This window comes from Lissotriton vulgaris, chromosome 3_1 (genome assembly GCF_964263255.1).
Source record: "Lissotriton vulgaris chromosome 3_1, aLisVul1.2, whole genome shotgun sequence".
Taxonomy (NCBI): domain Eukaryota; kingdom Metazoa; phylum Chordata; class Amphibia; order Caudata; family Salamandridae; genus Lissotriton; species Lissotriton vulgaris.
This window is the reverse complement of record NC_141689.1, coordinates 378,186,728-378,211,509: the sequence shown is the minus strand read 5'-3', so window position 1 is coordinate 378,211,509 and position 24,782 is coordinate 378,186,728. Positions and strand designations below refer to the sequence as shown.

Genomic DNA, 24,782 nt, shown 5'->3' with positions numbered 1-24,782 from the left:
CTAATATGTAGTCAAGGGAAGGTTCAGGGGCTGGCAAGTGGTTGCACTTGCCCAGCCGGCATGACAGTACGAGACTGCACGCGGGTTCTGCGGTGGCAGTCCCCAGACACATCTTACGGCTGCTTCTGTGGGTGGCGCAACCAGCGCTGCAGGCCCACTAGCAGTATTGGCATCTACAAGCCCTGGCACTCCTAGTGCACTTTACTAGGGACTAACAGTAAATCCAATGAACCAATCATGGATACCAATCACATGTACCATTTACAGTAGGGAGCACTTGCACTGCGGCACGGGTCGGCCGTGGCGCAGTGCCCTGAGTATCGGAAAACCAGCAAAACATCGGAGGCACACCAGCAAAAAGTGGAAGGGAAACTCACGCCAAGGTGCCAGGTCTAACACCAGGTGTCAGACAGGATCCAGAGATTTGTAGGTCAAGCCTGAGCCAGTGCGCGAACACTGCTCTGGCGAGGATCTGTTGTGGTACAATACGGGAGAGAAGCCCCGCCCACATTTTTCATTGGCTTGTGTGTTTACCTTCAAAAATGCTGCCTTCCCAAATGGGCTTGTAAGTCCATCCTTATTACCGACATGTTGTCATTTGTAACCCTGTACTTGGCTGTTACATGGTAGCTATACTATTTTCTTTACAACGTGCTTTGCTTACATTCAGGGGCCAAGTCCGCTTTCACTTTCGAAGCAGCTACACGTAGAGAGCAGCAACACAAAGGCTTGGTTTGATTTCTTCTCGACATGCATTAGATTAAAAATGAAAGTTTTGTGAAAGTATAAACAGATTTTTGGGCAGGAGTCCTTCATCTGTTTGACTTGAGAAGGGGCGGCACGTGTGACGTTATCTGGGGGTGCTGCACTGAATAAGGCATGACAAGGCATATGATCTGCCGCACATCTCTCCATTGTGCACCCTACAAAGAGCCGCAGCATTCAGTGTCTGACCAGGCACATGATTTGAATGTTCAGCGCGGCCTACAATGGAACCGGGATCCAGGTTCGACTTCCGCCATCGGATCAACACGATCCCGGCGGAACATGCTACATGGTGAGTATTGTAAATGGGGGGGTGCGAAGGAGGGGACTACCAGGAGCGTAACTGCAAATATTTTGCAATAGTACAAGTGCACCTAACATTTATTGCACTATTTTTCTCTTATGTCTGTCTACCCGTCGAGTGGCACAACGGGAGAATCGTCCAGCCTGCAGCAGTGCCATAAGGCAAATGGAGGCAGAATCCCCCTCGAGGACCTTTGGATGACCCTCACTGCGCCAGCAGACATGGCTAGTAAGAGTTATGCAGATTGCTGTAGTTAAGCAGTAGGCCGAGCCGGGCAGAATCTCGTTAGGCGGTTCACATCCTGAGAAAGAAATGTGGTCTCGTGGTAACAGTTGCTGACCTTGGAACCCAGAGAAACAGGCTAGAATCCCGGCTTTGTCTCTACAGTTATGCAGTCGACCAGGTGAAAATACTTACTTTATATGAGCATTAAGACTTAATTTCCACTGTGTTTAGGAAGTAATTCCACTAACACTGAAATTTAAATGCATGTTACACGTACCACTGCTTTCTATAACACATAGAATGTATACTGTTTTCTTACTTAATCAATGTGGCTAGTTTTTGTCATAGTAGGGCATCTACCCAGAACCTGGCAGGTCATGGTTGTGTTGCTGCCTGAAACTGCTGGAAACCAGCTACCGCAGCTATTACACAGGGGTTTGTGCGCTGCCTTCAGAATGATATCTTCGCGTGTGTTTGAATGCCATAAGAGGGGGGGTTAATGTGTACAAATTCCATTTAACACCGACAACATGCGTTGGTTGAGTGGTTAACCCCAGGGGCACAGGCTCGAATCCATAAGGGTGTGATCACAAATGCCCGCAAAGGTAGAAGGAAAATGCTACTTACCATTATGCATCTGTTCTTGGCATGTAGAGCTGCAGACCCACATACCTTGCATGGGCTCGGATGGTTGCACTTTGTTGTCTTGGAAGAAGTCTTTGTAGTCACAAGATAGGTGACTCCTCCTTTGGACAATAGTGCGCATGGGCATCGAGTCCATCCTCAGATTTTTTTTTTGCCATGATGGGAAATGATGGAGTTAGTAGAAAAGAAAGATGTCCATGTGTGTATATCTAAGTAAGATATTACTAGAACGGATACAGGTACCGGGTGGGCGTGTGTGCTGCTCTACATGCCAAGAACAGATGCATACTGGTAAGTAGCATTTTCCGTTCCAGGCATATGAGCTGCAGATCACAAACTTTGCATAGACTGTACAGCAGTATCTCCCCTAGTGGTGGTCACCTGTATCGGTTGCAGTAGTTTGAAAAAGTGTTTTAAGAACAGCTTGGCCTACAAAAGCTTGTTGTTTGTCCTGCACGTTAACATAATAGTGTTCAGTGAAGGTGTGTGTTGTAGAGTATGTTGCTGCTTTACAGATGACTTCTAGGGGAATGTTTCCTAAGAAGGCCATGGAAGCCCCTTAGTTTGCTTGTTGAATGTGCTCACTGGAGAATTGTTAATGTGTGTTTAGCTTTTTGGTAGCATATTTGGAAACATTTAACAATCCACCTTGCAATCCCAGCTTTAGAGATGGGTTTACCTTTATGTGGTGGGGAGAAAGAGACAATTGTTTTGTCTTTCGAAATGATTTAGTCCTGTCAATGTAATAAAGTAGAGCTCTTTTGACATCTAGCGGAAGGAACTTTGGATTTGTTTTAAGAACTACCTTGTTACGGTATATTTGTAAGAAGGGTTCTTGTATGGTTAAGGCCTGGATCTCACTTACTCTTCTGAGAGAGGTGATTGTGATTAGGAAAGCTACTTTCCATGTAAGAAACTGAAGTTCACATTTATGTAAAGGTTCGAATGGAGTTTACATGAGCTTGGTAAGATCAATGTTAAGATTCCACACTGGAAAAGGTGGTAATCTGGGAGGAATGATTCTTTTAAGGCCCTCCATAAAGGCTTTAATTGCTGGCACCCTAAAAAGGGACAAGTGTTGTCTGTTTTGTAAATAAGCTGCAAGTGCTGCTAGATGTAAACGTATGGATGAGTACGGTAAATGACATCTTTGCAAATGTAAGTAGCAAATTATGTTCTGGATCGACGCATCCAGTGGATCGATAGGATTGTTAGCGCAGTAAATAACAAATCTTTTCCATTTAGCTGCATAGCAAGCTCTGGCGGTAGGGCGTCTGGCTTCTTTTATGACGTTCATGCAGTTTGATGGAAGGTTAAGGTAACCGAACTCCAGGACATCAGGAGCCAGATTGCTAGATTCAGCTAAGCTGGATCGGGATGCCTTATCTCTCCATGGTTCTGTGTTAGTAGTGATGGGGAGAGGCGTAGTTTTTTGGTGTGGGACTAGTGAGAGTTCCAACAGTGTTGTGAACCATGGTTGACGTGCCCGTGTGGGAGCCACTAGGATCAATCTTAGAGACCGTTGTCGGAGGTTGAGTATCACTAGTGGAATCAGTGGGAGTGGCGGAAAAGCGTACGCAAATCTGCCTGACCAGTTCATCCATATCGCATTGCCCTTGGACAGCGGGTGTGGAAACCGGACGGTGAAGGTTGGGCATTTTGCGTTTTAGTGTGTGGCAAACAGATCTATCTCTGGTTGGCCCCACATCTGGGTCATATGAGTGGTCGCTCCCCTGCCTGCGCTACCTGCACAACTTGGTATCGTTATTACTAAGCAGTTCTGATAACTAGCTTTGCGTCCTAAGAGCGTGTGCATTCAGCCCTCATTACCCGAGCATTTTTCATGCTGCACTGTGTCCATTTCAGTCGAGTTAAGAGCGCGTGTATTTCATTTCATTTGTTCAGATTGTGATTGTGATTTCATAGCTGCACTGTATCTAATTTGCCATTCAAAGTGCGTGTGCATCCCGTTTTAATTTATTGCTCATTTACCCGACCTGCGCATTGTTAGTAAGATCCCCCGGCGCCCTGCTCTGCCCTCCCCTCCATTTTGTGATTGTTGTTGTTGTGCTCCGTCCCTTGAGCCCGCCACGCCTCCCAGCTGAGCCGCCCTCCCACTAGCGCCAAAACGCGTCCTCTGACCACGCAGCTTCGTGATTCACTCCTCGCTTCTGGCTCGAGTGGTCGCTCCCCTGCCTGCGCTACCTGCACAACTTGGTATCGTTATTACTAAGCAGTTCTGATAACTAGCTTTGCGTCCTAAGAGCGTGTGCATTCAGCCCTCATTACCCGAGCATTTTTCATGCTGCACTGTGTCCATTTCAGTCGAGTTAAGAGCGCGTGTATTTCATTTCATTTGTTCAGATTGTGATTGTGATTTCATAGCTGCACTGTATCTAATTTGCCATTCAAAGTGCGTGTGCATCCCGTTTTAATTTATTGCTCATTTACCCGACCTGCGCATTGTTAGTAAGATCCCCCGGCGCCCTGCTCTGCCCTCCCCTCCATTTTGTGATTGTTGTTGTTGTGCTCCGTCCCTTGAGCCCGCCACGCCTCCCAGCTGAGCCGCCCTCGCCCCTCCCCTTCCACTATCCATATATGACAGTAGTTCCCGCGCGCAGCGTTCACGCGCAGCGACCGCGCCCAACCCGCGCCGAAGGTGCGCCAAAGGTAAGCCCGTCTACGCCCGTCCACGCCTGGACCGCGCCCAGCGCCAGACCCCCTGCCCCTCGCGCTCCCCAGCCCCCCCGCACAACCTACGATGCCACCACCCTCCTAGCCCTAAACCCCGGTCGAGCCCCCAACTGCGTCCAAGCCGCTCCTGGACACACCCATGGACCTTTCTCCTGCTACTCCTGCAAATTCAGCGGCACCAACAACATCTCCGCCACGACCACACCACTGATTCCAGACCCCAACCACCTAAAATGCATCCTTCTCAACACCCGCTCGGTCCACAGGCACGCCATTGACCTTTGGAACCTACTAGACACCATCTCTCCTGACGTCGCCTTCCTAACGGAAACATGGATGAACGCTTCCTCCGCCCCTGACATCGCCATCGCTATCCCTGATGACTATAAGATCACACGCAAGGACCGCACCGACCATACAGGAGGTGGAATCGCTATCGTCCATAAGAAAACAATCCGCATCTCAACCAGCTCTGATGCCAACCTCGCTAACTCCGAACACCTTCACTTCCAGATCCACATCGACCCCAAGACCACACTCAGAGGCACCCTCCTCTACAGACCACCAGGACCCCGCGCAAAATTCAGTGAAGACATCACGGACTTCATCACTCCACACGCGCTCCCCTCCAAAGAATACATCCTGCTGGGTGACCTCAACTTTCATCTTGAAAAGATCAACGACCACAACACCGCCACCCTCTTGGACAACCTCGCCAACCTCGGACTTAAACAACTGGTCACCTCCCCCACCCACATCGCAGGTCACACACTCGACCCCATCTTCACTTCCAGCAACCATGTCTCCTTCAGCCACACTACGGATCTCCTCTGGACTGACCACAGCTGCGTTCACTTCACCTACAACAAGCCGAAACCCATCATCCACCTCCAACCTACTCTGCAAAGAAACTGGAACAAAATCACCACGGAGCAGATCTCCACATCACTCCTTCAAACCTCCCCAACCCTATCTTCTAACGCCAACGAAGCCGCCTCCAACCTCACCCTTTGGTTATCCAACACCGCCGACACCTTAGCACCACTGAAAAAACGTCAACACAAACTTGGCAACAAGAAGGCCTCATGGTTCAACGACGATCTCAAGAAGTCCAAGAAACTGTGCCGCTCCCTTGAAAAGGCCTGGAAAAAAGACCCATCCACCAGCAACAAGGACGCCTTCAAAAGCGCCATCCGTACTCACCACCAACTGATCCGAAAAGCCAAGAAAACAGCATTCAAGGATCGACTTGACAACAACGCCCACAACAGCAAGGAACTTTTCAACATAGTCAAGGAATTTTCCAACCCCTCGGCCAACTCCAACGACATCACCCCCTCTCAAGCCCTCTGCGATTCCCTAGCCTCTTTTTTCCACAACAAGATTGCTGACATCCACAACAGCTTTGACAACCAACCCGGAAGCCAACCCACCCTACCATCAGCTGACCATCTTCCTCCCGTTAACACCCTTAACGCCTGGAACCCAATCTCCACCGAGGACACCATCCGCCTGATGAATTCCATCCACTCTGGATCCCCCACAGACCCATGCCCTCACCACATCTTCAACAAAGCAGACTCCGTCATAGCTCCGCACCTCCGAGACGTCATCAACTGCTCCTTCAACTCCGCTACCTTCCCAGAAGACTGGAAACACGCCGAACTCACCGCCCTTCTGAAAAAACCAACAGCAGACCCCACCGAACTCAAAAACTACCGCCCCATCTCGCTTCTTCCATTCCCGGCCAAAGTCATCGAGAAAGCCGTCAACAACCAGCTCGCCGCCTTCCTCGAAGCCAACAAATCACTCGACCCCTCACAATCTGGCTTCCGAGCCAAACACAGCACTGAGACCGCCCTCATCGCAGCAACAGACGACATTCGAACACTACTGGACAATGGAGACACAATCGCCCTCATCCTCCTCGACCTCTCTGCAGCCTTCGACACAGTCTGCCACAGCACCCTTCTACAACGCCTTAGAAACATCGGAATCCAAGAAAAGGCACTGGAATGGATCACCTCGTTCCTCACCGGAAGAACCCAGAGAGTCCGCCTCCCACCATTCAAGTCCGAGGCCTCTGAAATCATCTGCGGCGTTCCACAAGGATCCTCACTCAGTCCCACCCTCTTCAACGTATACATGAGCCCCCTCGCGGCCATTGCCCGCCAACACAACCTCAACATCATCTCTTACGCGGATGACACTCAATTGATCCTATCTCTCACCAAGGACCCCAGCACCGCCAAAACTAACCTACACGAAGGAATGAAAGAAGTCGCCGAATGGATGAAACAAAGCCGTCTGAAACTGAACTCAGACAAAACAGAAGTCCTCATCTTAGGTAAATCCCCCTCTGCATGGGACGACTCCTGGTGGCCGGAAGCCCTCGGAAATGCACCCATCCCGACAGACCACGCACGGAACCTCGGCGTCATCCTGGATTCTTCACTCTCCATGAACAGACAAGTCAGCGCCGTATCCTCCTCCTGCTTTAACATCCTTCGCATGCTCAGAAAAACATTTCACTGGATCCCCACCGAAACAAGGAAAACAGTCACCCACGCTCTAGTCACGAGCCGACTGGACTACGGAAACACCCTCTACGCAGGTACCACCGCTAAACTCCAGAAGAAACTACAACGAATCCAAAACGCCTCAGCCAGACTCATATTAGACATCCCACGCAACGAACACATCTCTGGCCACCTTAAAGACCTCCACTGGCTACCCGTTAATAAAAGGATTACTTTCCGACTACTTACCCACGCACACAAATCACTCTACGACATCGGACCAGATTGCCTCAACTCCCGACTGTCCTTCTACACCCCCTCCCGCCAACTTCGCTCCTCCAGCCAAGCCTTCGCCACTGTACCTCGCATCAACAAGACCACCATGGGAGGCAGATCCTTCTCATACCTGGCTGCCAAAACATGGAACACACTCCCCGCTTACCTTCGCCTCAACCAGAATCACCTAGCCTTCAGAAAGCAGCTTAAAACGTGGATATTTGACAAATAATCCTCCTCCCCTTCCTAAGCGCCTTGAAACCCTCTGGGTATGTAGTGCGCTATATAAATGTTATGACTTGACTTGACTTGACATGCAGTTCCCATTCGTGAATCTGTTGTGTCTGTCGACTTAGTAGATCGGCAATCTGATTGTGAACTCCTGGAAGGTGTTCTGCAAGCAGGTATATGTTTTGTAGAATGGCCCACCTCCAAATGTTCTGTGCAAGCTGGGAGCTGCAGAGAATGTATGCCTCCATGTCTTTGTAAGTAGTACATGGCTGTCATTTCCGTCCGGATGAGGACAGCCTTGTTTTGTACATTGATTTAGAATGATTTTAGTGCTATGAACATAGCTAGTAGTTCCAGATGATTGATATGGAGCACTTTCTATTGCATTGAGTGGTGTGATTGAGGAGGTGGGCTCCCCATCCTGTGAGCGATGTGTCTGTTAGAACTATCTGTGGAACCGGCTTGAGGAACGGCCGTCCCTTGGCTAAGTTTGTTGTGTTCCACCACTGCAGAAAACGATGTGCACGGCTGTCCACCAACACCAGATCAGTAAGTTATCCTGGAGCCTGATTCCACTGATGTGCTAGACATTCCTGTAAGGGAGGAATTTGGAGTCTTGTTTAAGGTACAATAAATATGCAAGATGCCATCATGCCTATGAGTTGCATAAACACTCTGGCTGGGAGAGTGTGTAGTGTTTGAAATTTGGTAATGAGAGCTTGTATACTGGCTATCCTGGCTGGACTATGATACGCTAGTGCTGTGAAAGTGTTGATTTTGGCCCCTAGATATTGATGGACATGAGAGGGCTGGAGATGCGACTTGGTGTAGTTGATTGTGACTCCCAAGTTGTGCAGTGTTTGGACGGTTTGACTAGTGTGTTGAACACAGAGGTTGAATGACTTGGCTTTTATTTGTCAGTCGTCGAGATATGGGAAGAAATGGATTTGTTGTCTTCTTAGGTGTGCTGCTACCACTGCAAGGCACTTGGTAAACACTATTGGTGCAGTGGGGACCCCGAATGGAAGAACTTTGAACTGATAGTGTTGGCCGTCTACTACGAACCATAGATACCTCCTGTGAGAAGGCTGTATGGGAATGTGGAAGTAGGCTTCCTTGAGATCTAGTGTGGCAAGGAAGTCTCTTTATTGGAGCAGTGGATGCACTTGTTGGAGAGTGATCATGTGAAAATTATCTGAGTGTATATACAGATTGAGGGGTCTGAGGTAGAGTATTGGTCTTAGTGTACCATCCTTCTTGGGGATTAGGAAGTATAGGGCGTAAACTCCTGTTCCCTGATGTAGTAAGGGGATCTATGGCTTGATTTTGAAGCAGTGAGAGAACTTCTTGTTTTAAAAGCGTAAGATGTTCTGTGGACACTGGACGCTGCTTGGGTGGTATGTTTTGCGGGGTGGCTGTAAGTTCGAGGCAGTGACCATGTTGTGATGGAGTTCCAGACAGGTAGGAGCTGTGATAATCTTCCCCCGACCAGAGGGGAACGGCCTGGGGGAGTGGAGGGAAGTCACTATTTAGCTGTGGTAGAGGTGCGAGTGTTATTGTTACTGCGGCCTTTCCCCTTGTTATTTCCTCTGTAACCTCCTCTAAAATATCCCCTGCTGGGGAGGTTTGGGTGGTGTTTTTAAAGGAAGCTGAGGTATCAGTATCCATGTTTTTAGAGGCTCTTCTATAAAAGGAGCGTCGAAAGGAGTCCCGTGTATGTGGAGACTGCAGTGCTCCCATGGACATTGCAGTCTGTCTTTTTTCATCTTTTCGAGCGCAGTGTCCACAGCCGGTCCAAAAAGTTGTTCTTGATTGAACGGCTGATTTAAAATGGTTGATTGGACCTCTTGCCTAAAGCCTGAAATACGTTCCCAGGCGTGTCGTCTGAGCAACACACTAGTATTAAAAGACCTAAAAGCAGTATCTGCTGCATCAAGTGCGCATTTAATTGAGGCATTTGTTATTCATTTACCTTCCTGAATTAGGTAATTTGCTCGTGTTTTGTATTGTTCCAGCAAATGTTGTAGTAGGGTCTCTAATTGGTCGTAGTGGGCCTCATCATATCTAGCCAGCAGTGCTTGAGTGTTGGCTATACGCCAATGGTTGGCAGTCTGTGCAGCTACTCTTTTGCCAGATGCATCTAGTCATTTGGATTCTTTATCGGGTGGTGCATCTCCAGAAGTTTGTGAAATGGAGCGCTTACTAGCATTGGAAACCACTAGTGAATCTAAGGGCAGCTGTCCTTTAATATAGGCAGGGTCTCATGGGGCAGGTCTATATCTTTTATCGATTCTGGGATTAAGAATTCTGTCCCGTACAGGACCTTTGAATATGTCTGGCGCATGTTTAATGACCCCTTTAATCATTGGTAACATTTGTACAGTTTTTTGAGACTGTTCAAATATGTCTAGAAGAAAATCTTCCTCCAGTGTGTCTGGGTGCATGGTCACCCTGTGAAAAACAGCATCTCTATTAATGAGTTGCCCAAAACCAATGTTATCGTCTGGGGGAGATGGTTTTGTTAGGGATGGTGGGGATGGTGGGGGGCTTGGGCGGTCTATTGGATCTATTGGGTCGTCGTAATCCCAATCGTCCTGTGGTATATTGTCTGGATCCGTGAACGGGTCAGTAGGGTGTCTTCCCTCCCCCCTTAAGTCATCATCATCTTGTGGTGGTGTATGTGGTGAGAAATTACAGGTTGAGGTGGTGTAATCGGCCTAGGGAGAGGAAAAGGGCTACAAGGAAGGACAGGAGAAGAAGGATGCATAGGTGAAGTGGTAGAGTCCTTCTTGACAGGCACTGGAGTGTTTGAGATTTTGGATGGTACAGCTGTGGTCCTGTTTTGCGAATAATGTAGATCTTCTTTTGTTTGGGATCTACAGGATCTGGATGAAAAAGTTCCTCTTCCCCGATAACCTCCTTCTGCGCAGTTTTTTTGGGTTCCGAGCGGGGTTGAGTTTTGTGTTCTTTGGCCTTAGGAGGCGTGCTAGCATCCTTTGGCTTGTTCTTCGGTTCCGAAGGTTTGGGTTTCGGGGTCGAAGTGTGAGCTCTAGGTTTGGAAATGTTCAAAGCCGTTTTATCTGTAGGCCTGATGGTGTTCGGGGCTGTTTTGTCTTTTGGTGCCGAAGGAATCTCGGGGCTGATTTTGGAGCAGTTTTCTTTTGGCTTCGGTGCCGAAGGCGCCAGTGGGACGATTACATGCGGTTTGCTCGGTCCCAAGCCACCGGAAGGAATATATTTCTTTTTCTGAGCAGGGCCCGAAGGCGTGGCTTCTGAAGTGCGCTTTTGGTCGCGTCTTGGGCCAACAGGCAAAGTCTTGACCAATGCCTTTAGTTTTGATGGTGCGGTTGGGGTAGGGGCAGTAGTACTCACTCGTTGACCTGGAGTGAATAGGTAATCAGAGTCTTCTGCCTCTGAAACATTTTCCAACTCCTCGAAATCTTCTTCTGGGACATATGGGCCTTCATCAAGTAAGTCTACTGGTTCCGGAGCTGATCTCTGCGCCATGATGACGACTATCTTGGATAGTCTTTTTCGATCGAAAAGAAGCGCAGGCTTGACAGCTGGACTCGTTGTGTTCTGGTGAGAGGCACAGGTTACAGACCTTATGATGTTGGCTGTGTTGGAACTTTGCTCCACTCTGGGGGCATTTCTTAAAAGGCGTCCTTTCCACGAGCCATAGGCCTTACGGCGTCGATAGGCCCAACGACCTGCATCGACGATCAGAATTGAATCGATGAAAGGCGCATCAGAGATTTGATGTTTGAAGTGATTAAGAAAGTTTTGAGCGTCGAAAAAGTTTGAAAATAAGGGTTCGAACCGGTGCGCAAAAGTTGCATCCGAACCCAATGGCAGAAAAAAACAATCTAAGGATAGAGTCGAAGCCCATGTGCACTATTGTCCAAAGGAGGAGTCACCTATCTCGTGACTACAAAGAATTCTTCCAAGACAACAACAAGGTGCAACCATCCGAGCCCAACACCAGATGGCGATCTACTGCAAAGTGTGTGATCTGCAGCTCATATGCCTCGAACATATTTTCAGTAATTTTAGAATGTCCCCCTTTCACAGTCTAGGTCGCACTGTACTGTGAAACCAAACAGGCGGGGCTGGAGCCAGGCACCTCACGCAAGGATTGGTTCCATTGTGGTGAAAGGCGGGCACTTTCACCTAAACAAGCATTTGCAATGCAATAGGTCTCGGATTCATGGGAGTTTGAGCTATTGGCATTGTAAATGACTAGGCCTCTGTTTTGTTTTTAAAACATAAATAAAAGGTATTGTCATTTAAAATGCTAATAGCTTAAAATTGTATAAATGCGGACCTATTACATTGCAAATGCTTGTTTCATAGTGCTGCTAATTGGTGTCATATAGCTTCACATTGGCTCCAAACTGCTCCAGAGATGACAGAGCGGAGCCGGATGCAAGTTCTACACCTTCGCAATTACATCAGCTTCTCATCTTCACCGTTCCATGCCCTCAGACACAGTGTGAACAACTGTTGGTAACAGTGCTGAATACTAACTAGTGACCATTTTAAATGTTCTCCTCGGGCGGGGAGGTAGTGAGTAATCTGCGGCTAGATTATTCATCAGAAACAGCATTACCAAAGATAATTAAATTGTGATGGATACTTCTAAGTGCAGATCCATCATCTTGTTAATAGATACCGAAGCAGTGTATTTCTAATGTAGAGGGGGCCTCTGAAGTGGGATAAGACAAAAAATTAATGCATGACAAGTGGGCCAAATGTTCTATCCGGCGCATCTAGCAGTCAAGGCTGTAAAGGTTCTTGTAAGTATGAACTTGTACCCTCGTCGCAGCCTAGGCGAGGTCAAGGATAGATAGCCTGTGTGCCAATGCAGTGGTAGCAGCCTTCGCTCTGGTGGAATGAGCTCTCAGACCATTCAGAGGCTGATTATTGACGTAGCATAGCTTAATGCGGGGGACAATTAATCAGGCAAGGTCCATTTTTCAGATTTCTCTTAGTTTGTCCACTAAACCCCACAAAAAGTTGTTAGTCCACTTCAAAGCCAAGAGATGCAATGGAAAGTTGTGCACCTATTCGGAAGAGGAACGTGAGAACCAAATTAAGATACTATTGTGGGATCACAAAGGGTTTTTGAGGAAATAAGAGAGTTAGACCTTTCAAAAATCTTATCACAACAGGCAATCTGAACAGAGATGCTGATTCGATAGAAGTAAAACGCCAAAGGGGCAGAAAGATAACCTTTGGCAGTTTGGCCTGCTAAGTATTGTGGGTGGTACACCATGCTACAGACTTATCCCCAGACCTGGTGTATAGAGACTTAGATGGTCATTGGATCGATCACTGTAGTAGCTTAAAGAGCTTTTGAGGTCTAACAGATGGAGCTTCACCTTTTTCATGGAGTGAGCAGGACCAAAGATTGATGGTAGAATAATGGTCTGCTCAATACAGAAGGGAGACATGACTTTTGGTAAGAGGGCCACCAAAATGCTATGCACCAATTTGCCCTGGAAGAGGTGTAGGGCATTTGCAGGGGCTGAAGTAAACTCATGCGAGGAGCTGACAATCGCAATGAGGACATAGTCTCCAGGGTCAGAAGACGCAGCCAGCAAGCAGCTATGCATTGGCTTGAATATGTACATATGAAAAATATCAAGACCAAGTTAAGGTCACACTGTGGCATTACCACCAGCTTTGGAGGAAACAAGTGTCAAACCTTTAATAAACCTCAACACAATAGGTGATTTCAACAGGACACTTTGTCTGGCATACGTAGAAAGACCGAAATAGCCGACATATGAGCAATTTACTTACCTTCATAACATTCTTCCTTGTGGATACGGTACCAAACGCAGATTCCTCACTTTCAAGATAGCTCCAGGAGCTAGACTGAATAGCTAAGATTCTCAACAGCATTGCTTCTGTGTGCCGGTAGGTGGCTTAATGAGGCTCCATGCAGACTTCGTTCCGCCCCAGAAGTGAATAACAAAGCCACATATACGCACAACCCCTGCATGCGTATGTCAGTTTCTTTCTTGTCTCTGTTTGTGCCCTTGAACACAGAGCCCAACAATAATCAGTCTATACAAGTGTGCAGATTGCTAGATTGGTACACCTTTTTAGAATGGAAAGGAGACCAGTCCAAAGAACAGGAAGAGAGGGCAGTGAGGAATCTTCTGTTTGATAGAGTAGCTACCAGAAAGAGCTATACCGAAGGTAACTTGTTCTTATGGATACTTCTAACTGTACATTCCTCACATTTTAACAGATTCCAAGACACTACCATCCAAGGTGGTGGGTCTCTGGAATGACTTGGATAAAAAGCCCTGCAGGAGCAAATGAGCAAAATGCTCTCTGACGGATACGGCTGTCAAGGCAGTCGAGCAACCCCTAAGGAGGATGCAGCTGGTTGAGTCCCTCCTCCTCTTTCCAGGGGTAAGGCCAGGGTCGTATTGGGAACCGAAACCAGCCCTGGCAAGCTGCTCGGCCAGAACAACTTTAAGCAAAAAGGCCAACTCTACTCACTATCACTTTGACTGAAAAAAGTGGCATAATTAGGCTGCTCAGAGAGCTTGGAATTAGCTCATGCGACAAGGCAAGGTCACCAGGACTCTAAATACAGTCTTCAAAATCAAGAGATGTAATGGACCGTTGTGCATGTATTTTAAAGAGGAAAGTGAGAACCAAATTAAGATCCTACTGTGGGATAACAAAAAGCTTTAGTGGAAATAAGCTATTCAAGCCTTTCAAAAATCTAATCACAACAGGTGATTTGAACATGGATGCTGATTTGGTTGAAGTAAAAATGCAGAGGGATAACCTTTAACAGTGTCCAAAGCAATACAAACCATATGGCATTTAGCAGTTTGGCCAGCTATGTATTGAGTGGCACACAATGCTAGTGGAAAGAGACTTAGGTGGACAACTGGCAGCAAGAATAAAATCCACAATTTCGGAAGGAATATCAGATGCAGCCAACTGCCACAAATCAATCTGCATGCATTGAGGTACTGATTGTGCAGGTTTGGGTGCAGGACCCTGCCCTGCTGCTTCAACAGGAGAGTCTCCCAAATCGGAAGCCCAATTTGAGGATCTATACTCCTCTCCAGAAGTCCCAGATACCATACTCTCCTTGTCCAATCCAGAACCACTAGGATGGCTTGGGCATTCCTGACCATCTTCAGAACTCTAGGCAGGAGAGGCAGTGGTGGAAAAAGTGCCATGGAACACACAAGACAAAATAAGTCTGAGAGTAATCCTTCTGGGAAACTCCAGCATGTTTTCTCTGCAGTGGAAAAAGGACTAGCTAGGTGTGTCCCCTTTGCTAGGAGATACATTGTGCGACCTTGGAGTGCAACTACTATTTGTGTTTCGCTAGGCTCAGCTGAGCTGTACTGTCCCAGTGTTCAAAGATCCCACCAGGTTGTTCTCTATTAGAAAATGCCCCGTTCCAGCCAGCTCCAGAGTTTAAGTGTCCTCCGACACGGGATCCCCAACCCCACCCTGCTTTCTGCAGTACCACATGGCGTTGGTGTTGTCCATGAGAACCTAAACCAGCCCCCGTTAGAAGGATGGAAGGAAACCCTTCAGTACCAGGCGAATGGCCCACAACTTCAATTTATTGATGTGGCAATGGGCCACCATGAGAGACTGAAGTCCTCTGATCTCCACCACTTCCAGATGCCCTCAACATACCAGCAGTGACGTATTTATCACCACAGTCGGCTCTGGGTGGAGCATGAAATGGAGTCTGCTGCTGGTACAAATGCAGTATAGACATGACTGCAGGTATTTGTACGAAAAAGCAGCAGCGGACCTTAAAATGCCGCACCTAAACTCCAGTGCCAATAGGTTTATGTTCAAGTCAGTTTGATATTGTGCTGCCAACCCCGACACCAGCAGCTGTTTGGCGTCGCTGTGCTCTCCAGATCAGTTAAACAGTTTTTAGATACTCAAGGGGGCGCACCAAAATGAGAGTCCAAATAAAATAAGTAGAGAAATGTTCTTTATTTATCTTTGTTCAGCAACAAAAGGCATATCAATAAAATAAGTAGTGAGATCAGCCAACGCGTTTCACTCCCTACCAAGGAGTTTCTTCAGGGCTGAAAAAACAAATAGACTGCAGGTCTTTTGCAGTCTCCTACAAAACCTGAATGAAATCTGAAAGGTTTGTCTAATGCCGAGCCCAATGAAATTTCAGGTTCCACAGCAGAGCCTGCATATATGGGCTAGCATAATGCCAAAAGGCCCAGAACCTTTAATGTTCTCACAGAGATCCAGGATAGAGGCCTAAACATTGGCATCATAGCCTGAATGTCCAAGACTTCAAGTGTTGGAGGAAAGGCCACAAACTGCATCGTGACCAGGATTTCTCTGCTGAAAAAAGTCTCTGCTAAGGAGTCAGGTGGGACTTCAGCACTTTGACAGTGAACCTAAACGATGTCAGGAGGCGTGCCGTAGTCTGGAGGTAGTCTACAACTGGCTGTGGCGAGCCTGGCTCCAAAAGCCAGTTGTCGAGGTAGGGGAGAATGGCAGTCCCAAAATCCAAAGGTGTGCAGCGAACACTTCCATCATTTTCACTACAAATTTAACGCAACTGTAAGGCTGAAGAGAAGCATGGCAAATTGAAAATACTCCTGACCAATCTTGAGCTTCAACTAGCATTTGTGGGACTACAAGACAAGTACATGAATATAAGTGTCCTGCGAGTACAAAACCACACTCCAGTCTCTTGGATCCAAGGAAGAAGGAACCTGGACCAGCATGAGCATCTAGAATTTATCCTTTTGCAAGAGCAGCGATATAAAATGGAACAAAGGCCTCCATCCTTCTTGCGCACAAGAAAATAACAGAAGTAGCAGCTAATGCCTCTCTATGGCTCTTTGGCCAAAACAGCCTGCACTTCTTGAAATAAGATGGACAATTGCTACTCAGAGTGAGGTTCGGACATCGGTGGGAGGTGAGATGAGTCAAAAAAATGGCAGGGGATAGCCCCGTTGGATGCTATGGAGGACCCACCTTTGGGATGGTCTAGTCTGCCGACTCTGAAGGAAGTATCTGATCCTCCCTCACACAGGATGGTCATGTGCCGCTAAGGGCAAACTAAAGCAGCTTGGAGGTGGATGCAAGAGGGTCAGGGGGCTAGAAAATCCACTGCCCATGATGGCCCGGATATAGTGTGCTAGATCCCTGCATCCGCAATGACTGGGGTACCTGTTGCTGGGGCAGTGAGCCTTCACTTTGGGCTGTATGCCAATCTTCTGAAGTAGCCTCGAAAAGGGAAAAAAATAATGAGGATTTTGTGATGTGGTGGAGAGGGGCCTAGAGAACACACTGTGCCCAGCTTTCTTTAAAGAAGTAGCCTCCAACTTTTTCTTTAATAAGAGCTTTTTATGTTAAGTAAAATCATCCAGGGGTAGTAACATTATTAGTGATGCAATAGTGACTTCTTCAGATAAAATTACTTTAGTGGCCACTCTATGCAAGATTATCAGCAGGGATCCCCCGGGTTACCAGTAAGAGATGCCAGGTGTAAATTTTAAAAAGGGTTTGTCAGTTTGCAATGCCTTTACATGGGTAATAAATACATCACAGCCATAGCTGCAATCCCCCAGGCAACAAGGCAATAATATCAGTAATAAGTCTCCCTCAATGCCACGTTATTTTGCACACAAATATCATTTTGCAAATTCAAACCATATTTCTTTGAACGTCACCTAATGAGTTCTGAAAATACATACATTTTCATCTAGAAGGCACACTTCTTAATTTGGGGATACATCTATTAATTCAGCCATGCAAAAGCTCCAAATTGTGAGCCTGTTACAAGAAGCTGGAAATCTACCAGTAACTCACAAGCTACTCATTTGAGAAGCCTTTAAAGATTTCCTCTGCTGAATCTGCCTTCTCAGCAAATGGCATGTCCACTAAAGAGACGTGCACATTTCAGGAGGACTGCATGGATTAAGTCCAAGGACGAAGTTGCAGCACTACGCTATCAACTACTCTGCCTGTAGCGTCCTCCCCAGTCCAGAAGCATGCAAATGAATATACCACTGAACTCTGTAACAGACGTCTTTATTCCTAAGCACACAATGAGATACTGCACATTCTGACCTTCAAAACCATTAATAACCTCACCTTAGCACCTCTCAGCAAATTATGCAATTCCTATGTTGAGGCCGCCCAGAATAGCAAGGGTTCTAGCGCACAGTCTCACGACACTACATCTCCCCCTTAGTTAAATAAAAAGTACAAACAGTCACATTACATTTCCACAATAAGGCGCCAAGGCATTTACACTAGTCGACCAGATTGAGGGGTATGAGAAGGCACATGGTCAGATGCTTGATCCTGACTATATGGTGGGTCGCATTTTTAAATATTGCATGAGCTGATGAACATGAGGTAGGTGCTTAAATTTGACAAGTCCCATGTGACAGACTTTCCAGGACAATATGTTGTCACCATGTTTCCTTTGCACGTCACATCCCTCATAGAATCGACAGCAAATGGGATATCTGTTTTCTGCTTTTGTCTGCTTGACCAAGACGCTGTCCCCTTCATCGAAAACAGGTTCCTGAGCTTGTCGACGCGGATCGGCACGTATTCACAGCGCACTTATGCAAAGTGTCTGTGAATGAACCTGATCAGCACTCACAGATCAGTCTACTGTCCACTGTGGTAGTTTGGTTCTGATAGCTCGCCCAAATACCAAGGTGCCAGGACTCTCACCAGTTGTGGAGTTAGGAGCTGTTGAACGATAGGCACAGAGGGCTTGAAATAGGACGTGGTTTAACTAGATTCCCTCCATTGAGGCTTGCTGAATTACCCTTTGGAGGGTACCCATGAATCGCTCCAAAACACCATTAGCTGTATCTTCATGTGAAAGTAGAGATAGATAAGATATGAAATTTAATACATGCAGCACCTATTTGGTCTTTTCTTATTTTTATGTAATCTGCCTTAATAAGGCCTCATGAGTCCAAAAGGGGGAGGAGGGACGCCTGGGCAAAGACATATACCATGGGTGCACTATTGAGACTTTCTTTAAAAATTGGGCCCCTACTTAGGTCTGGTGTTAACCATGACCTTTTGTGTTCACTAAAATGTTCTTTCTTTCAGTCTATCGGCTGGCTTCACTGTGAGTGACCGCATTCTGCTCTTTCACAAGGAGCATATCTATACACAGAGTAGTTTTGTTCAGTGTCAGGAACACCTGTGGCAATGTGTGCTTTTTGAGACCAAAAATCTTTGCTTTTGCCAATGTTTGTTATAATTATGAGGACCTGGCAGCTCCCACACCAATAAGGTTTTACAAAAACCATGCCAAAACAAGTCACACATTGACAAATGCAAAAGGCCGACCACCAGTTTCAGACCTGCTGGCTTTGCATAAGACTCTTTATTTTTTCATAATCTTAATGGAATTAGTTACACTTATTTTCCATTATGAATAAGTTTGGGAAATACTAGCAAGCATCAACACAATTTGCCAAATGATGCTGCGCAGAAATGGTACCTAATATTTTACCTTAGTTTAGCTATTTTCACTCTTTTGTGAACATTTTATTTTGAAAGCAAAGACTCATCAATCTTGCTGTCGACCAGCTGCAATGTTTGCATCTAATCAAAAAGTATTCTGGGATCATTATACATAGCCACATATTGCTAAACATTAAACATTTTTATACTAGAACCACTGTCAGTGGTGCCCTTTCCTTATCCATAATGTTACTATAAACTAGCAGCCAAAGGGTTTGTGCTGTATGGGGTTGGGCCTACTTGTCCCAAGGACAGATTACACATTAAAACTTGTTGCCCTTGACCCTAAACATTATGTCCCGGGAGTCTGGCTACAGGAATTCCACACACCTGGAAGAACCCTATGATAAAGTATGCCACCAAGGATTAAGCCTGGTGGGTGAGGGTTATTTTAAAAACTAAACATTTTCTTCTTTTCCATTGTGAGGTTGACACTACATTTGCTTTAACTACGAGTGACTCCTCTTGATTAGTTGCCAAAAATATCTAACACAGTTTCTCCTCACTGCTGGAAGATATCCTGCGCCACCTTGGAATTTAGATGCCACTATCTGCCTGCTCAGTAAGTCAGCTCGGGAACTACAGAAACCTGCCAGTTGGTCCACAATCAAGAGCTACAACCACCTACAAAGAAGCAAAGCCTCCTAGCATCGAACCTGTTCCCTACAACACCCTTACCGGTTGCTGTACCAAATGACAATGGTGTAATCTATGAGAACCTGCACCAGCCTCCCCTTGATTAACAGTAGAACGCCTTCTACAACAGGTGAATCTCATGCAGCTCCATATGATTTAAGTGGAGCCGGCCCTTTACTGGAGACCAGAGTCCTGTGATCTCCAGCTCCCCTAGTCTTCAGTCCAGCAGTGACATGCCCGTCACTATGGCTAGTTATGCGTGGGGACAAGAGAGGGGCAAGCCGCTGCTCAGCTGTGTTAGAGAATCCACCTTTGAAAATCTCGACCAGTCTCCTCAAAGACCTAGATGGCACAGGCAAGATTGCCTTAATGTTGGGCCCATTAAAAGTATTGCAGAGTGTGCATGTGCCAACTGGCATAGCTAAGAAAGAGGATGCACTAGGCAAAGAAGCCACACAACCACACTCACCGTGATCCAGGTCAGAGACAGAAACACCAGGATCATAGCACAAATGTTTAGGTCTCAAGGCGGAGGAAAATACCTGAACTCTACTGTCTCCAGAATTACCCCAGCGAAAGGAAACATCTTGTGAAATAAACAAGTGGGTTCTTTGGCTCTTTAATAAAGAACCTCAACCATGCAAGAGGTCAATCGTAATCAAGAGGTGGTCCATGACAGTTTTGCAAGCCCGCTTTCAATAGCCAGTCTTTGAGGTATAGGAATACAGTCATCCCTGACCTCAAAATATGAGCAGCAACCACTGCTATCACTTTTGTCACCACTCAAGAGGTGCTGGAGAGGCCGAACAGGAGTACTGCAAACTTAAAGTGATCCTGGCCTCCCTTGCATTGCAGTTCATGCCTATGAAACTGCAGAGGGGGAGGGTGTTAAATATGCATTCTGAAAGTCCAAGGGCACCCTCTAGAGGCCCGGGTGCAAAGAAGATAGGCCCGGGTGCAAAGAAGATAGGACCAGGGCTAGCGTGAGGATTTCGTACTGGCATCAGGGAACAGGATGCGCTAGGGAGTGATTACCGCCAGTGACTCGTGGAGGCCCATGCGCTTCCATGGGGTCAGAAGGTATCCAAAAGGGAGCCAGAAGCACACTGAAAATGTACAGCCTCTTAGAGGCCTCGATCTGCTGAGGGAAACTCAGGGGAGTCGAGACCAACTATAGTATTGGTTACATGGTAGACATTAAAGGAGTGTAACTGACATCCTGATTCCCTTGTGCCTTCTGTTTGGATTCAGATTGGAGGGATGGCGTCATATCCTGTGAGGAAATGTGGTGCATTATATGGTATGGTTGTGAGATCTCAATGTAGAATGCATTTACTAACCCCTTTAGGACAAGCAGGTTTCGAAGTTAAGCCCTCTCGCTCAGTGTGAGAAAGTGCCTCTTTTGACATGGTTAGCCCCCCACTTTTTGCCTGGAAAATTATGTGGTTTCGATTGTAGTGCACAGGTCCCCTGTGCCATTGCTTCTTCCCTAAAACGGATACCAACTGGCTACGTTAGCCCCCTGTAAGTTCCTAGTAAATAGTACTGATGTGTTTTATCTAGGAACCCGATCAATATTGTGACCTTATGCCCCTATACGGCTATAATCAATAAATATCCCTATAATGGCATAATGATCAGAGCCATATTTTAGTAACTCGCCTCTGCAGTCCATGACACAGAAGCTACTTCCTTAGATTCCTAGAGAGCACACGGAGTTCTTTCGACACACCAAACCCCCAGCAACCTGGGAAAGCCCCGCTTGCTTTGTTTTGATTAGTAATAGAACTCCTGCAAGCACCGTAAGAACGATGCAGTGAAAAACAACAGTCAACATAGCACACTGCCTGTATACAATGCCAACAAGCACTGCCTAAAGTATAGGTAAGTCAGCCCTCTAGCAGGCCTTATAGCCCTAAGGCAGTGTTCACTATATCACAGGTGTGGGCATATCTTAGATTCTGTAAGTGTCAGGGCATCCATAGAGAGTACTGGGACTGGAAACTTGACAACTCGAGTTCCCCGGCACTATAATGGCTTCTCTGAACCCAGGAGTGTTTGGTACCAAACCACTCCCCTTAATCAATGCACACCAATGCCAGTGTTGGATTTATTAAATCATGTACTCAGGATACCTCAGATGTGCCCCCTGAAAATGTACAAACCCTGGTGTCACGGGGACCCTGATGCACAGACATATGATGACTGATGACAACACCCAACCTGTCCATGCCCTACCCTTCTTGTTGCAGCATGGGATTCCCCGGACATCCCAGTTTACTCCAGAGGAAAAACAAATCTGATTCCTTTAAGGAAGTCTGTGTCCGGAATGAAGGACCCGCCCCTCCACCTTGCGGCACTTTCGTGATCCCCCCGAAACCAATAGGAACAGAGTTGTTCCATTTTGAAAATCCCTGAAGTAATGCACAGGTGGATGTGATCGATGCAAGACACGAGGAGAAGCAGAAAGGAGAAGCTACTGAAGCAGAGCTCAGGGAGATCCCCCTTCACACGGCGTGCAGTAGAAAATCAGAGGAAACTAGCCTCTGTAGGGAAGGTTCTAGAGGGTGCTGTCATCTGAATAATTCAAGCATATGAATCTATGAAAGATCAAATACTGGAGAAACAGTGAACCATCATTCCTTCTGCTCCACTAGATGAGGATATTATAGCAGCATTATTCCAGGCATTTAGTAGTCAGATTTAAGCACTGAAGCATAAGCTCATAATGAAGCTACAGGTTAGTTAGCAACGGACCATCAGACATTAATCAAATTACCTTTGAATCACAAAAAAGATAACTAAATATAATCACCAAATTTATATTACAAATGTGAAGGCATGAAGTTCCCCAATGGTCATTAAACGGCTTATTCCTTACTGGACTCAGCTGGAGGTTATTTTTTTAAAGGAAACGGCATGATGTAAATATGGACTAGCTGTACAGTACATTGAATGCAGTTCTGGTCTTCTATCTGCTCCAAATGTATACAAAAACTAAACCTAAGAATTGTCTCCAAGTAAAAAATAGGCAAATAAAAAGATAATAGTAGTATGGTAATTGTAGTAATCCATGTTCTGCATTCTCTGTTAGAATTGTTATCTTACATTTCCACTGTAACATTCTATGCACTGATGAGCCATTCTCTACTGGGCTCCTGCTGAAGGTGGTTGTTCAAGCTGTCTGTCCCAATAAAGCTACAGACTTCTACTTGGCTTCTTGGGTCCATTTACTACATAAATTTGGCGACGACCGGGATCTTCAACCCAACATCAGAAATCATCAAAAAAAAATTTGTCATCCATTTTTTTTCTATTTCAAGAAAAGAACCCAATTCTCAAGAACCTTTCAAGTGAAGTTAAGGGACATTGACAGCGTTCACCTGTACAGCTTTAAGGATATTAAGGTATTGCTTTTATTTATATGTGTAAAGATTGCACCAGCGGCTGTGTTAACTTTCTGTGCCTTGATTGCACCAGCGGCAGTTTGTGTTTATTCCCCTTACTTTTATCTCGCTCATACTGGCGACATCTACATGTATAAAATCTGCCCAGTGATTGACTGCCGACTTTACGCGACTTTTGTATCCCAAAGCGCCACTTTTCTCGAGTTTTTCCCCTTTTATTGACTGTTGCCACTTTTGTATTTTTTCAAACTCACTTAACGAGCGCTTCTGTCCACACGAGCGCTTCTGTCTACACGAGCGCTTCGATTTACGCGAGCCTGCTTCCACACGAGCGATTCTATCCACGCGAGCCTCCTTCTTCTCTTCCAGCGCTCCTGTTCCTGTTTCGTCATCTCCGCCTCGTCATCACGCACGCATCACGCTCTCGTGTATGCGTTCCAGCAACCATTTTGTTTTCGCGTCTCCATGGCAACCACCACGATCGTCTACAAACTATAATTACGATCGTCTCTTCAATACTTCTCTGATATAACGCGCTTCTAAACCACGTTTGTAGATAAAAAAAAACAGACTACTTTCCACAGTGATTTCTTTTCATTTTTCTCTACTTCATGAAAAAGAGAGACATTTGTAAGAAAGACTTTTAAACAACAAAATTCAGAATCGACTGGAACTAACATCCTCAGACAACGGTGACTACTTTTATTATTTTCTATAATTAGTCATTTTACTTCTTTGGACTTTTTCTCGTTTTTGTGAAACTAGCTTTGAATTATTTACAATGTCTAACAACATTCCTTCCCCTGCACATTTCTTACCTACAGCAGGTGACCCTAAAGTGGAATGGGATCTTTGGTTCCCTACATTTTTGGCTTACGTAGACGTTGTTGAAGAGGATGGTTGTTCTCCCAAAAGGAAGCTAGCACTGTTAAAAAATTGTCTGGGTGGTGCTGGTCTAAAAGAATTACAAAGCTTACCACCCATAGATAGTACTGGTGCTGGGGATTTAAACGTTTTTGATATTGGTATTAAACAACTAAGCACTAGGTTTGGCAGAAAAATTAACATTGTAATGGAAAGATTTAAATTTTATTCAAGAATACAAAAAGAGGATGAGTCAATTGAAAATTATGTAGCCGCTTTACGTACCCTGGCTGGGTCTTGTGCGTTTGAAACCATCAATTTTGAACAGGTTTTGAGGGACCAAATTATGATGCGTACTAAAAGTAAAAAAAATCCAAGAACGCCTTTGGATGGGTACTGATTCCTCTCTTAGTGCTGTACTAAACATTGCCAAAGGCATTGAACAGTCCGAGCTTTTTGTGAACGAGATTAGAGGCCAGGACACCAAATCTAAAGTTGTCATCCCTGAAGTTTCTTTAGTCAAAAATTTTAATAATTTTAAGAAGAGTTCTTTTCCTCCCAGAAAAGATTTCTCGGGTAGAGAAAGTAGGTTCCCTGTTAAAAAATCCCAGATTATTTGCTATAGGTGTGGTGCCAATGATCACGTTGGTAATTACAGAGGTTGTCCAGCTTGGAACAAGG

General features: G+C 46.0%; 1 protein-coding gene across 2 annotated transcripts in view; it reads right to left on the bottom strand.

The window, feature by feature from the left end:
• Nucleotides 1–24,782, bottom strand: part of NNT (nicotinamide nucleotide transhydrogenase) — a 405,237-nt gene that overhangs the window by 130,104 nt on the left and 250,351 nt on the right. The window lies entirely within an intron of this gene.